The sequence below is a fragment of the Phyllostomus hastatus genome, unplaced genomic scaffold (genome assembly GCF_019186645.2).
Source record: "Phyllostomus hastatus isolate PE091 unplaced genomic scaffold, TTU_PhHast_1.1 phas_contig_40, whole genome shotgun sequence".
Lineage (NCBI taxonomy): Eukaryota > Metazoa > Chordata > Mammalia > Chiroptera > Phyllostomidae > Phyllostomus > Phyllostomus hastatus.
Window position 1 is genome coordinate 96414030 of NW_025333872.1, and position 14733 is coordinate 96428762.

Here is a 14733-nt window from a genome sequence, read left to right on the forward strand (position 1 = left end):
TCCTTCTCCTTGGACCCGAACATCCTTTTTCTCTCCCAATCAGCTCTTCCGTAGGGGCGACCCCTTCCCACATGCACACTGCACACAAACGTATTTCACTGAATCATTCGTTACGAGGTTGCAGATCTTACAGCAGTCACCTTAAGTGCTTAAACATCCTAAAACATGGCTTTTCTTTTCCAATAAAACCACAGAGCTTTTTGAGTGACTGGCTGTTTCCGCAGCCCTAGCCACAGGTGAATTGAGTGCTTCCAGCGCGCCTCACGGAACCCTGCAGTGGGGTGCCAGCTGCTGGCAGGCACCGAGCCAAACCGCGGGGGCTCCCCAGCCGGAGGCGAGGCGCGGTCAGGCCGAGGCAAGCAGGTCCACTCACCGCAGGGCCCTGCGCGCTCGTTAAGACAGGCACTGCGGAGCACGGCGCCGCCAAACCTGGTCTGCACTCGGAAGCCTGCCTTTTACGGAGAATTCTGTGAAACTCGACGTCTCAGGAAAACAAAAATTAAAGGAAGGATTCAACCCACAGTGCGGACTTGATCTTTGCAAGCCGCACTGCCGATGGTGATAAACAAACTCGGCTTTACCAGCTGTTCCTGAAGAGCCTGCTGACAACTAGAACGCGTGGTTCTCCTCACCCCACGCCATCAGTGGACTCATATACTTATCTACACCGTAAGTCAGGAGGGGTAGTCTACTGGCGAAATGATTTTACAAAGGAAAGGATACTCACTTCATTCTGAAGTTGTTGGTTTTTTTGGATAGCGGTTAACAGCAGAGTTCGTGAGTGGGGGCCCTTTACACTGGGGCTCACCGTGCACTCGCAGCATTCTGGGAACCCTCCCATTCCCGAGCACTGCAACGTTCTCCTTATCCTCCCTTTTCTCCCCGACGCGTTGTCCGGTTGGCCCGCTCCTTTGTCCAGCCTCCCCTTTGCCTTGGCCCCTTCTCTCGGTCCAGAAGTTGCCACAAGCATCACCAACGTTCACAGCGCGTTGAGCAAAACCCCTAATTGGAAATGATATATTTGACTGGCTTTTGACTTTTAAAAGCCAGAATAAAATATAGTTTTCATTTTTCTTTTATGTGTTTTAAATAAGGAGCCTGAGGCCCGAAGAAGACGTCGTCTTAATGAGACAGATGGGCCCTTCGGGACAGCCCTCCTGGTGCGGATGGGCGCTGTCCGTGGGCCTCAGGAGTCTTCCCCAGAGCTTGTCACAGGGGGTCAAGGTTTCGGCTGCCCGGGCCATTCGTTTTCTGGCGGCAGGGAGACGGAGACCCGCCACATGGAGTGGCGACACCCCGTCGTGTTCCCTTGGGTCACCCCTCCTCTAGTCTCTCAGAATGCGACCTCGGTCCTCTTTGACGCCTGTGAGTGCGCCACGGGACAGACCCACGGCCACCCTGTGCGGACCTGTGCCCTGACCCTGTGACAGGGAGCGGAGGTGTCGGGAGCCTTCTCTCTCCCCTGCACTTGCCGGAGTTCTTGCTCTGGCCTCTCTGGGGGGCAGGCATCCTTCCGTCTGTGTCCCTCACACTTGCGGGAATACAGGACTCAGGCGCCCGCTGCACAGTGAGGGTGCACCCAGGGGCGAAGTCCAAGCCAGGCCATCCGCACGCAGCCCGCCCTTCAGCGTGTAACCGTCCGCTGGTTGTAGTTTGAACTGTACGTGCTCAGTGCGTGTGAGGCAGTTCCCATGGAATCCGTCCGCCGTGCACTTCCAGAATCTTCTCTCCTGCACAGCACCTCGCTTTGGGTCATGGAGAGGATAAGGGCGTGTCCACTGCAATGTGATGCAAACGTCCGAATAGAAAATCCTGCCTCCCGCTGGTCACCTGCTGGTCCTGCCTTTTCCTCTGCTCCGACCTCCCGCAACCTCTGCGCCCTGTGTGGCGCCCGAACTCCGCGGCAGGTCTTTGATCCAAGTAAGCACGCCGCAGGTATTTGCAGGCCAGTCAATCCTCCCACACTCTAAGTGTGGGGGTTATCGGGTATGGTGATGCGAGGGCGACACTTGCATAAAATAGAGCGTAGCTCTGATACCCAATATTTGAAACCTCTTTCCACCAGCCAAATACACTGGACCAACTCCACACCTCCTTCAAGTTCACGGCCTGTAATATTTGAAACCAACGACATCAGCGTATAATCTGAAGACTACAAAAATGATTAAGATGATAAAATAAACAAAAAAAGAAAGAACGCTTCAAAAATGTTACAGAATACTTTGGGTAATGAAATGGCAAGTGAAAAAAAACCTGACCATTCACAACAGAACGGCTCCAAAGGGGACAGCCCCCACACGGGGACATGGATGGCAATCCTCCTCCGACGGGCCACCCCCCACCACCGAGGCGGCGGCACGACCCACGGCTGTCACCCGCCACGGCCCTCGCTCCCGAGGGGCCTCGGGGGCGGCGCTGTCTTAGGTCCCGCTCCCAGTCACACAGCCACCCGCCCGGGATGGGCACTTCCAAAGCACATTTAGGAGACCCTCCCCTGAAAAGTTACAACTTCATTCTCCATGTCTGTGTGAGGGCTTTTAATTAGTGTTTCTGCACAGTAATTTCATCTGGTGAGGGGAGAACTGCTGATGACAGCTAAGGCCTTGGCCTGGGTGTTTGTGGCTGCCAATTTATTTTCTCATTATTCACTGCGAAAGCGATGCCCGGACCTCCCACGCCGAGACAGAGCTGTGGAGCGCGGCGTGGCGGGGAGGTCAGTTCTGAGTAAACGGGCCCGCCCGAAGCCCGCCAGGTGAGGCGGTTGCCCGTGCTTCGCGGACACGCGCACCTGCGGGGAGAGTTGAAGCCCCAGCACTTCCAAGGCCGGAGCGGACGCCCCTGACTCAGGTTTGGACGGGAGCGGTGACAGAGGCTGCGGCCGAGGGGGTGGCTGTCCTCGGAACACATCCTTGGAGCCCCGATGGGTGCGTCCCGGCCAAACCCCAGCTCTGCCCTGTGACCTCGGGTCCGTCCACTGACCCTCAAAGCCTGTTCTGTCCTCGGCAAAAAGGAGATGAGGATAGTAGCTAAGGCACAGGCTGTGGCGAGGATTTAGAAAGGAAGTTACAGGTGAGGCCCTCAGCGGTGTCTGGTAAGGAGCGCATGCTCAGTACACAGGAGCTATTCTCGTGGGCCTGCAAAACACTTAGGACCTGAGCACCTCCAGGTCCCCACGCTGGTGATCTTTGGTGGCCCCTGTCCTGCTCTGGCCGAGGCTGACTCTTACACCCTATTTCTACATTAAATGCAACTCTGAAGTTTTGGAAACAGCTGAGATATAATCCTCCTTCAAGCTGCTTCGAACCCAAGCAGATCCTGCATGGTAATGTTTAATAACGTTATGGAACCTAAAACTATGCTGGAAAGCCCTTCCATGGACTTAAAGTTGGCTGGAGCCCCATTTCCTCTCCACGAGTCGCTTTTTGATTGTTGTCGAGGAGATCCAGACGGGCTAAAGCGAAACTAGGAAAGGAAATGGTAAGCAGTTATGTGGATCCGGCCTCGTGCACAAGATTTTTAAGCCGGCCAACGCATTTCAAGTATTTCTGAAAGCTTTCCATCACGTGGTTGCACAGTGGTCTTGACGCGGATTCTCACAGGTCCCCAAATGTCATCTCAGTGGCGGGCCTGCTTGCGTTAGAGTCACTCCTCTGTAAGAGCTGCACCTGGTCGCAGCCTTGTCCCGAGTGACACCAGCTCAGAGAGGTGAGCAGCGCCTGAAAATAGCCCCGGGGGCGGGCAGAGGTTGGAACGTAAGTTTTTCTGGCGACAGAGTGAGTACTGCCCCGGAACCACAGGACGACGGCCTTGACTCGGAAGGGGGTTTTACCGACTCCCGCGGGGGACTGACCCTGGGGCCGATGGAGGGCGGTGCAGGGACCTGGGTTGGTGGGGGCCCATCACTGTCGGCGATCACCGGCAGCTTCCCCATTGGCCTTCCCGCCCCACATGCCGCATCCAATCAGAGCGAACGGTTTCATGGAAATCTCCACCAGCCTTTCACTGCACTGGCACTCGGCAAGGGGGCGCGGGAGCTGCAGCCAGCAGTAACGGAGGGTGCATCTCCTTTTGGGGGCGGCACATGCTCTACAAGTGCACGTTGCACCATGACACAGCGATCCGTGCCGTGCCTTAGGGTCCACAGAATTTCTCACTGATTCTTACAGAAGCGATGCCTTCTTGCTCTTTGAAAATCTCTTTATTTTAAATATTCCAGACAACTACAAAGGACACATGGACAAAACCAAGGGGGAGTGGAATCAGGGGAGGGAGGTGGGGAGGGCTGGGGTGCGGGGATTAGTGGTGGTGGGGAGAAATGCAGACAACCGTACTTGAACAACAATAAAATAAAAAGAAATTGTGTTCGATGTGTTTTTCCTAAACCTAGAGCATTGCTATGAATAAGTGACTCAAATAATTATCTGCAAGTAGTAAGAGTATTATTATCTGGGACATGCTAACTCAGCATCTGCTCATGGTCCATAGTCATGTGGTTCAGAAAAACAGCAATGGGATGCGCCGGAAATGCCTCCTAAGTGCCAACTTGTCGGTCACGTCTAAAAACTTAGAAAGTTTGGCAGCAGCTTCAATAAATAAACAAACAAATAAGTAAGTAAATAAATAAGTGTTCTGAGTGTGAGCGAACCCAGCGCAGGACAGGAAGGCCCGCAGGAATGCGGCAACGAGGGGCGACCCTCCCCTCTCCCACATGCTTCACCGCGCTTCATCTGCAACAGCTGATGTCATGCGTTTGCTAAAAACACCTCATGTAAGCACAGTGTTTCCAGTCTTCACTGCTACCGTGGAACAGCCTCTTACAGATTCTGGTGTTTTTAAGTGCCCCATTTTGCCTTTATAAAATGATAAGGCTACACTTACAATCTTAATAAATCTGGTCTTTTCCAGCACTGATTTCAAAAAGTCCTTGTCAGTCATCGAGATGGATAAGATCGCTGCTGCTCATTAAAATATGAGAATTATTTTTCTTTGGTGACACTGTAAGGAGTTAGACATGTCTGGGGATGTCATCGCTCTGGGGAGAAGGGACGGAAGGACTGTCCGCTCCGCGTCCAGGCTGATGGTGTAAGTGACCGCGCGTAAAGCAGGCCTCCTTGGTCGGGCACCACCTTCCCAGGGCCGTGCCCACTTTCACCACCGTCAGACCGAGCCCCGGAGACTCCCCAGGGGACTCCGGCACTGCCATTTCCCGCAACAGTTACTCCTGCGAGAAGCTGTTTCCCTTCTCTGCCTTTTGAACCGCGGGCCCACAGGCAAGACCATCGCACGGCGGCCGGCCCCGTGCGCCAGGTAATAAGGTGTCAGGTGTGCCCACAGGCAGGTGCACTGCCCAGCATCCTGGCGAGTTTGCCTCTCCTCCTCCCCTCGGGACAGAAGTGATTTCCCAAGGGCTCACCCCGCCTTTGTCCTCTCCAGAACCCATCAGCTCTCCAGGTTGCTTTCCGATCAATCTTCCTAAAGTACATCCCCTTAGAGGCCCCCTCATTGCCCCCGAGTCGGAGTCGGCCCCTTCGCTGAGGAAACCCGGCAGCCCCGGTGTCTGGCTCTCGCCTCCACCCCCAGCTTCCCCAGGTCCTCCTGCGACGTTCAGACTGCGACGTCCCGGGCCTGCACGGGACAGACCCTTTCCTACCTGGGCCAGGACAATCTGATGTCTGGAAACACGCAGAGGGCAGGCGCGGCAGCCCTGCCCATCTCACGGGCGCAAAGCCACGCAAAGGTCCCCTCGGCCAGCGCTGCACAGCCGCACCTCCTGCGTGCGATGCGGGGGAGGTTCTGCCTCTGCTTTCTCTGCGGGACGCGGGGTGTGGCCGCCGCGAACCGGCCCTTGGCCGTTGTTCACATTCATCTGTTTTAGTGCAAACAGGCCGTCTGTCCACAAGGGGTGGGCGCTCACTGTTTAACACTGTGGGTTGCTGTCCCGTGGATACGAAAATAGACCCTGTACCAAGACACAGATAAACCCAGAGGTGTGCAGCCTGCTGGACACTGGTTGAGGGTGGGGGGGAGGGGGGGAGGGAATCCCTAAATTCTCAAGGGCTCCTTGAACTGATCATAATATCTTACCTCGTGCCTCGTCTATTGATGGACTAAATCAAATATTTTACATGTTCATTTTATCCTTGCTTGGAAGTCTCGACTTGACTTTCTGCACGTTGTAATCGAACACTTCCTTATCCTCAGGGAGAGAGGATGGTGAGAGGCCCAGCGGGGCTGTGTCTGAACGCGTGTGCAGTAAATGTGCGTCTCATTCTTCCCCTCCGCCCTGAACGGCATCACAAAATGCAGCGTTTTCTACACACCCGAATTTTCCCTTCCCCAGACGTGCCATCTCCTCCAGGAAGTCTTACTTGATTCATCTATTACATTTAAATCCTCTGCCCTACATTCCCATGGCATTTTATTTGCGTTTTTCACCAGGTACTTAAATCACTGCCTACTCTGCCTTATCCCACAGATACTGGTATCATCCCTGTTAGACTTTCTGCCTGTGTCAGCGAATAAAGAATAAATAATGGCAAGTACGTGGAGGAAGTCAAGCAACCAGACCGGAGACTGACACTGTGGTACGGGAATGTCTTCAAGCTGGCGGAAGACAAAATCACAACAAAGTGACCCTCCAAGAACTTAATCACTGTGACAATACAATGAGCAATGTTCTTCCAGACCCATTAAAGTGACAAGCAGGTTGATAATTATTTTTGCAGTGTCGGGATTCTGAAACAAAACATTTCTCGGCTTCTGTTATTTGGCCATGCTAAATGGATGTTGTCAAAAGATTAAATATAAATTGGTTATAAATCTTCATTTAACGGTGTCGTGTGGGGAAGGTGACATCACGGCACCCACGTTTGTGTCAGCATTAAGAAAATGAAGGGTCTTATTTTAATGGTACCAAGACTGCGGGTGATTGTTTATTCTATAAAACAGGCTCTGGGTTTGAGGGCGAGGCTGTCGACGGTGGAATCTAGGAGCAAGGCTGGGACACACTGAGGGCATGAGCGGGCCCTCCTGGACTCCAAGGGGATGGGACAGCCTTGTCCCAACAGCGGGAGCCCCTGTTTGCAGGGTGCCCGGTCCTGGCCTGCAAGGTGCGCTCCTTCTGCTACCCAGACTCTCTGAGCTGATGAAGCTGGTTGCGGAGCAGCCTTGCAACACCCGGCTTGCGGACCATCGGGCAGGGACCGCGGGTCTGGCTCTAATCTGCAGGCGGTCCCTCGGGGGCTCCGTGGCCACCTTTGGGCTGGAGGCTGCGCTGTCCCGCGGCCAGGGCGGCGTGAGGAACGCCCCTCACTGACAGGTCCGGCGCGTCGCCGCTGAACGAGGCGGCCAGGCCGCGTGGCCGTGACTGCGGGAGTCAGCAAAATCTGACTTGAAAATACAACTCCTGTTGGCTGCGTCTCTCAACCTTGGGGAGATCATTCCGAGGGATGAAATACGGGCTTTGGAAGAAACCAGCGATTCCGCGATTTCAGAAAGACTCGCTGTGTTGGATCAGAAAGACGTACTGCGCTGAATCGGGACGGCAGTAACACAGTCCTGACATCGGAACTGCACGGGGGAAGCCTGCCACAGACTCAGTTCGCGAGTGCGCGTAGGGTAGACAGCTCCCTGTCGCCTCTCACGGGGGCGGGGGGGGGGGGAGGCCGAGGACGTGGCAGGAAGAGGATGAAAGAAAGGGCAGAAGAGACCTGCAGAGGCCAAAGGAGAGCGGAGGGGAAGCCCCCGAGGAAAAGAAAAGTGGAGAGCGCCGTGCGGGAGAAAGACACGCCCGCAGGGGGACCGTGGAAACCAGAGGGGCAGTGGCCGAGGACGAGGTTTCACAGAGTCACCCCCTCCAGCCCCAGGACCTCCTGGGAGGGTGCTCTGTCATCCCACGCTCCTACCTCGGTCCGTGATGCGATAGGGCGTTAGCACCCCACACGGTCTCCACGTGGCCCGTAAACGTGGTGGGCAGGACAGCCCGTTGGCTTTTCCCCATCCCCCGTCTCCTCTCCACTCCTGCCACCTCGGTGCAGGGTAGGGGTGCAGGGCGCCACGGGCACACGGACCAGCCCTGGCCACCCTGCCTTCCCTTACACGCTGCGGCTGCTGGGACGTGGCCTCCTCGCGTTAAAACAGGCTGTTCGTTAACAAACCGGTGAGAGGAGTGTTTACGCTTCCATGGGAGAGAAGAAGTACTTTCAGTCGAAGGAAAACATACGACCGTGGTACGAAGTGCCCGCTAAGGAAGGGAATGCCCAGGGAAGGGACGAGGGGGAAATCCCAGCCCAGTCTGAGGCCGAAGGGACAGCGGGTCTGGGTGCAGCTGGCCCTGTAAGCACGGCCCACGTGGCTCAGACCCAGGGGTCACCCTGGCGGTGCCCAGCCGGCCTGTTACAGGGCTGCTCGAGGTGCCAGAACAACCACGTCCGAGGCGCTTTCCTGGAGCAGGGCAGCTCCCTCTGGGCGGGGCCGCTGGCGGGCGGCCGCACCCCTTACTGGGGGAGAGAAGGCGGCGTGGCCTGGGGAGCAGCCCCCTGTGGGACTCAAGGTCTGAGAGGGTCCTGATGTTGGAATTCCTCAGTGGGGCGGGCTGTGTCCCCCTGGTGGGAGGGCCCCAGGACCCTGAGACACCCAAATCAGCAGGCTGCCAGCACCCACTTGTGTCCCGGGGTCCAGGGCCTGAGGTGGGTGGAGGGAGGCTGGGGTGTGGGGCAGTGCAGACGCGGGGCGGGGGGCTGCGGTGGGGGCAGGAGGAGCCCGCACGTCCGCGGGCAGAGCCCGGGCATGGGCTGTTTGCTCCGTTTCAGTGGGATGTTGTTTCCGAAGCGCACCGGGCAATCCGGACGCGCAGCGCGGGATGGAAACCATTGGTGCGGAGAGCCGAGAGGTTCAGGCGTCAGCTGGTGGGCAGGAACGGTCATTCCAGAGCAGAAAGCGAACTGGGAGGGGTGAGCACGTGCGACGGATGGAAGGTCGGATGCAGGGTTAAATGGATTCCGGTGGCGGCGGGGTGGGGGGGAGGTGACTGACAGCTGCATGGTTCGGGACAAGTGCTCAGGTCTTTCTGAGTCTCAGTGTCCTTATCTGTCATGGGAAGGTAACACATGCCTCCCACAAGGCCCGAGAGCAGCGCGTGGAAGAAAAGTATTCGCTGCCTGGCGTGTATCTCCACGTGTCCCGGGTGAGGGTGGTCATGGATGAGGCCAGCCGGGCCGAAACGCAGGAAGGAAAACTCTTGACATAAAGGTTAAAAAGTGACTGAATCAGCCAGGGGTAAAAGGTCACGATTCAGGGTGAAAAGGACACGGGGCTCGGCCGACCGGAGCCGACAGGTCTGGAGCGGGTCGCTGTAGCTGGTCAGGCCGGGCAAGAGCAGCCCCGGGGGCGAGGGAGGTCACTCAGGAGGCCACCCTCATCAACTACCTGACCCTGAGCAAAGCCCCCGGCCTCAGCGGGGACACGTGACAGGGTCCGGCTCAGGCACGGAGACACCGAAGTCCCTGACACGTCGTTGCTCCACTCTTGTCTTGAACCAAGGCTGCAGTGCGACTGCATTTGTAGGTGGCGCCTGCTCCTGAATTACCCTGTGTCGTCTCGGTCAGCGGCCCGCCCTCCTGTTGGTGCCATTCCCCAGCAGCTGAGTGAGCTAAGGGAGGGCGGCCGCCTGCAGGGTCTAAAAGTCTCCCCTCCTGCGGTCAGAACACACTGGGCCAAGGGTCCGCTCCTGCTGGCCTGGTTTCTTTTTTCAGGATCTGATGCACCAACCATGCACGTGCTGCCCGGTTTCTCCCCAAGGTGTTTGTTTATTGAGAGGGGAGTTACTTCTTTTCTTTGTTGCTTCTTCCTCCCCGCAGGGCCGAGCTCGGAATTTTGCGTTTGCTGTTCGCTGAAGACACCGCGTTGGCAGCCCAAGGAAACAGACTCCCTCGGGGGGACTGCTCACCACCCCGCATCTGCATGTTTCCTGGACGGAAACTTGGCCGGTGAAACTGAATGGCGAAGGATAAGGAGAAGTCCCTGAGGCCCTGGTTTCTGACTTGGGCTCCTTCCGGTAACCGGAGACACTGAGCTTTTCACACGAGTGAGCCTCACTCGGCAGGTCTGGGTCTGGACCAGGTTCGGAGCGGCAATGAAAAAAACTCCAAGCACGGCCCAGGGCGCGAGACGCCATCCGTGTGACTTCGCAGCGGCGAGGCCAGAGCTAACACTCCCGAGCTTTCGGTCAAGTCCCAGCGCCTCACAAACCCCGACGTGACGTAGACCACGCAGGCCTGGCACTGGCGTGTTGGTAAAATTAAGGTGATTGAACGCACATAAAACTTACAAGAATGGAAGTGCCAAGGTACCTACGTCTGCCCTGGGTTTGAGATGTTAAATAGTCAGATGAAGCTCAAAAAGTTCTTAAAGAGATATTAACAAGTAAATGCAATTTAAGGGGCAGTTGTCAGAGAGCAAGTATTTGCTTTTTCACTTTGGGATCTCAGGTTGATAGCCCTGCAATCCCTAAAAAGAATCCCAGCAAAGATCAGGGCAGATCTGATGGGGGTGTTTCAGAGTCAAAGAGACTTTGGCTTAAATTGTAACCTTTCGGTTTCATAGCCCTGGGCAATACGGGAGGCTGAATTCCATGGTGGTCCCCAAGATCTGGGCCCTGAGTAAACACGTCTGTACGATCCTCTCCCCTTCAGTGTTGGGGAGACCGATGCAAAGGACCGATGCCACCGCCGTTATCATGAGCTTTCATCAGATGAAAAAAGTGAAGGGATCCCTCAGATACACAGAAGGTCCCCATCAACAGGTGCTGAGCTAATCAAGGAGAGAGGCCCTGGGTGAGCCTGACCTAATCAGGTGACCCCCAGGTCTTCTCTGAAAGAAGAGATGGCGTGTCCTGTGAGTGTCCAGGGGCAGACCACTCGGAGGGCACTGCAGGGGCACCTGGGAGCTGAGGGCAGCCCTGGCTGACCTCCCGCAAAGAAGCAGGGGCCTCCGGTCTACAGCCACAGGACCGGACTTCGGCCACCAGCTGCGTGAGCTGGAAAGAGACCCAGAACTGCAGACGGTACGTCCTGGACTGCAGCCGAGTGTCCCTGAGCCCAGGGCGCAGGGAGGCGGTGCCCGGCTCCTGACCTACAGACACTGTGGCCTCATAAATGGTGTCCTCGGAAGCCACTGAGTCGGTGGTGACTTGGGCCACAGCAAAGAAGACCCCCGCAGGCGAGTGGCTGACTTAACCTCCCTGCGCGCAGGTGTTCACACAGGTGAACGCCGATGACAGAGGGCCGCTGTAAGCGTCTCACCAACACGGGACTCGGCAACACCACAGCACACGCCTGGCGCAGAACACGAGCTCAGCCACGGCAGCTGACCGTGCTGTCGGCCAGCAGCAGTACGACCGGCAGAACATCCCGCGAGACCCACGAACAAAGGAGTCGGGGCGCCGCCGGAGTGGGCAGTACGTTCGTGTCCTACCAACTGGCTCCTCAGTAAATGAAATCCGTGTGTCATCAAACCCACCAACAACCACACAGGCGTGTGTGCTGGCTTGCCCCACGTAGACACGCACACGCCCCGCTCCGGGAGCACCGGAGGGGTCCCAGTCTGCAAACGCACACCATTCGCTCGCCTTCGTGTCTGCTGCGGAGGTGTCATCCCTGCGCCTCTACCGCTGACACCTGTGCCCTCCTCCAAGCCAGGCTCAGACTCTACGGCATTTCTGTGCAATGCCACACAGTGGCGTCCTGTACAATGTCCGGGAACTGTTCTCGCCCTTGGTGAGTGTCATCTGACTCACGGGCGATCACGTGAAGTGGACCCCACTATCGTCTCCTCCTCGAAGCACAGGGAACGAGGGTCCACGGTCGAGGTGCAGAGCAGGGTTCGTGTTTCGGCGGGCACGCTGCAGGGTTGGAGCTCTCAAACCCCAACCCCAAGTTCACGGCCGCCTAGATAAACTTCTCTGTATCCTATTGCAATGAGTTTTCCCCTGTTCTAATCTGAGATATAGAGTGGGGGGTGGGGAGAAAGTAGGTTTACAGTTGCTCACGTGGAAAATAATATGATGATTGATAAATATTAAAAGAAGAATACACTATTTCGCATACTCACAACTGGAAGCCTGCTTCGGCCCCACCCTGTACATACCCCTCATCCCCCGCACCCTCCATAGGGCCCACCCTAATGCCTTCTACACGGACGTTTGACAAGCATGCACTGCTTAAAGATCAAAGTAAATTCATTAATCCGCAACTGCCACATTGCCAGGAGATGCAGCGAGTGTGTTTAACGCCACAACGCACGCACGGGGAACTCTAATACAGAAGAACGATTGGGATTGTCTTAGGACGTCGTTATCACCTCCTCAAAAAATGAACTTCCGGCCACAGGACAGGATTGCTGTTAGTGTTGACTCAGGGATCTGAGTATAATTTCCCCCCCACTGTGAAGAAAAGGAACTATAAAGCCAAACGATCTGGCTAATTAGGAGGTATCACTTGAAAGAAAAAGAACACATCTGAGCAGGGTTTAGGGTTGATAGCTACGAGATTAAACAAAAACGATCTTACAGCCCGTGTCCTTCCATCGGGAAAACGTCGGAGTAAAGTAGCAACAGCGTTCTAGATTTTCCTTGTTAGAAATCCCTCCTCCCTCCTCCAGGACCCCTCCCCGGCGCTCCACGCCGATTCCCAACCTGCCACGAGCAGCCGCGTCCCACGTCTAACTCCCCTCCTGACCCCCGCTCTCCTGGACGACGGTGACGGCTTGTGGCTCCAGTGCCGGAACGCACATGTGACCAGCCACTGGGTCTCTTCGGGCGCATGCTGAGCGAACGGACTGCCTCTAACATGATACAGAACTCCAGGCTCTGAAAGCAGTCGACTGGGCTTCATTGGTTCTTGATACACACAGTGAAACGTGGCTGACCCAGCCATCGTGACAGGCAGTGGCAGGGCAGGCGTGGTGAAGGACAGGGCGCAGGACGAACGTCCAGACCTTGGTCTGGGGCCGGCTCTGCACTGCCACTGCCACTGCCGCCACCCTGGGCCATCGTCATCTGATAATCTCTGCAGTCCTTCACGGTTTACAGTCCTAGAATAGGGCGCGAAGAGGGCAGGCAGCTGACCGCTCCACATCCTGCACCCCGCGGAGGCGCAGCTCACTGCGTGTGCACTTGCTGGGGTACCAAACATGCGGACAAACCGGGGATGCTGACGCCCCTCTCATCTCGGCCCCTGGGGCTGCTCTTCGAGACCCTAAGGGGTCGTCTCTGCCAAACAGCTGCACAGTGTTCGCTCATGGAACAGCCCCTCGTGTTGTAGGCCTGGTGTTTGTCTGCGGGTGTGCGCTCGAGCAACACGCACTGTCGGGCACGGGGGTCAACAGAGCCCATACACAAGCGTGGAAGTGGACACATAACACATCACTGCTGTCCTCACAGATGTGCTGTAGGGTGTCACCAACTTCCCGTAAGATCTGCAAATGGTTTCTTATTAAATTTTAAAGAATTAAGTTGGGAATGTCCATGCCTTTTTTTCTGTATGTTTCCTTGTTGTTTTATTTTTATTTTTTAAGAATCAACCTTTGCTGGACCTTAATATTTAATTCTCAATTCACATATGTAATAAAAGTAACGCATCATCACCTATAATTAGGACGATCATCTATTTTATAACAGGCGGTGGTTTGCCGTGTTGTCATTCGGCAACATGAGAGGCCTTTTTGACTCACTTGTTCAGAGCTTACTTCTGGAAGTCAGTGACAATATCTAATCAACATGTGGATGAATTATAGGATGAGTGAAAAATATCTTTATGTCTCTATAAATATAAGCTCTAGGGAAATTAAAATTCTGAATAGATGCTTCTCCAAAGAGGATACACAGATGGCCAATAGACATATGAAAAGATGCTCAGTGTCACTCATCATCAGAGAAATGCAAATTAAAGCCACAGTGAGATGTCACCTCACACCTGTCAGAACGGCCACCGTCAATAAATCAAGAGCTGGCAAGGATGTGGAGAAAAGGGAACCCTCACGCACTGTTGGTGGGAATGCAGACTGGTGCAGCCACTGTGGGAAGCAGTATGGAGATACCTCAAAAACTTAAAAATGGAACTGCCTTTTGACCCAACGATCCCACTTCTGGGAATATATCTGGAGAAACATGAAACACTGATTTGAAAAAATACATGCACCCCTATGTTCACTGCAGTGTTATTTACAATAGCCAAGACGAGGAAGCGGCCCAAGTGTCCATCAGTAGGCGAGTGGATAAAATAACTACAGTACATTTACACGGCGGAATTCTACTCGACCATAAAAAAGAAGAAAACCTTATCCTTTGCGACAGCACAGATGGACCTGGAGAACGTTATGCCAAGTGAAATAAGCCAGTCAGAGAAAGACTATATGATTTCACTCATATGTAGAATTTAATGAACAAAGTAAACACACAAAATAGAAACAGACTCATGGAGAACATACTGACAGCTGGCAGTGGGGAGGGGGGTTGCAAGGCTGGGTGAAAAAGGTGAAGGAAGGAAGCAAAAAACAAAACAGAACAAAAAACTCACAGACACAGGCGACTGTATGATGATTACCAGAGGGCAAGCGGGGCGGGTAGAGGAGCGTATAACGGTGATGGAAGGAGATGTACTTGACTCGGGTGATAAACACACAATACAATATGCAGGTGATAGATTAGAGAGTCGTACACTTGAAACTTGTACAATT

At 54.9% G+C, this 14733-nt stretch overlaps 1 protein-coding gene across 3 annotated transcripts in view; it reads right to left on the reverse strand.

The window, feature by feature from the left end:
- PRKN (parkin RBR E3 ubiquitin protein ligase) overlaps positions 1-14733 on the reverse strand; it is an 831387-nt gene that overhangs the window by 487785 nt on the left and 328869 nt on the right. The gene's annotated exons all lie outside the window — the stretch shown is intronic.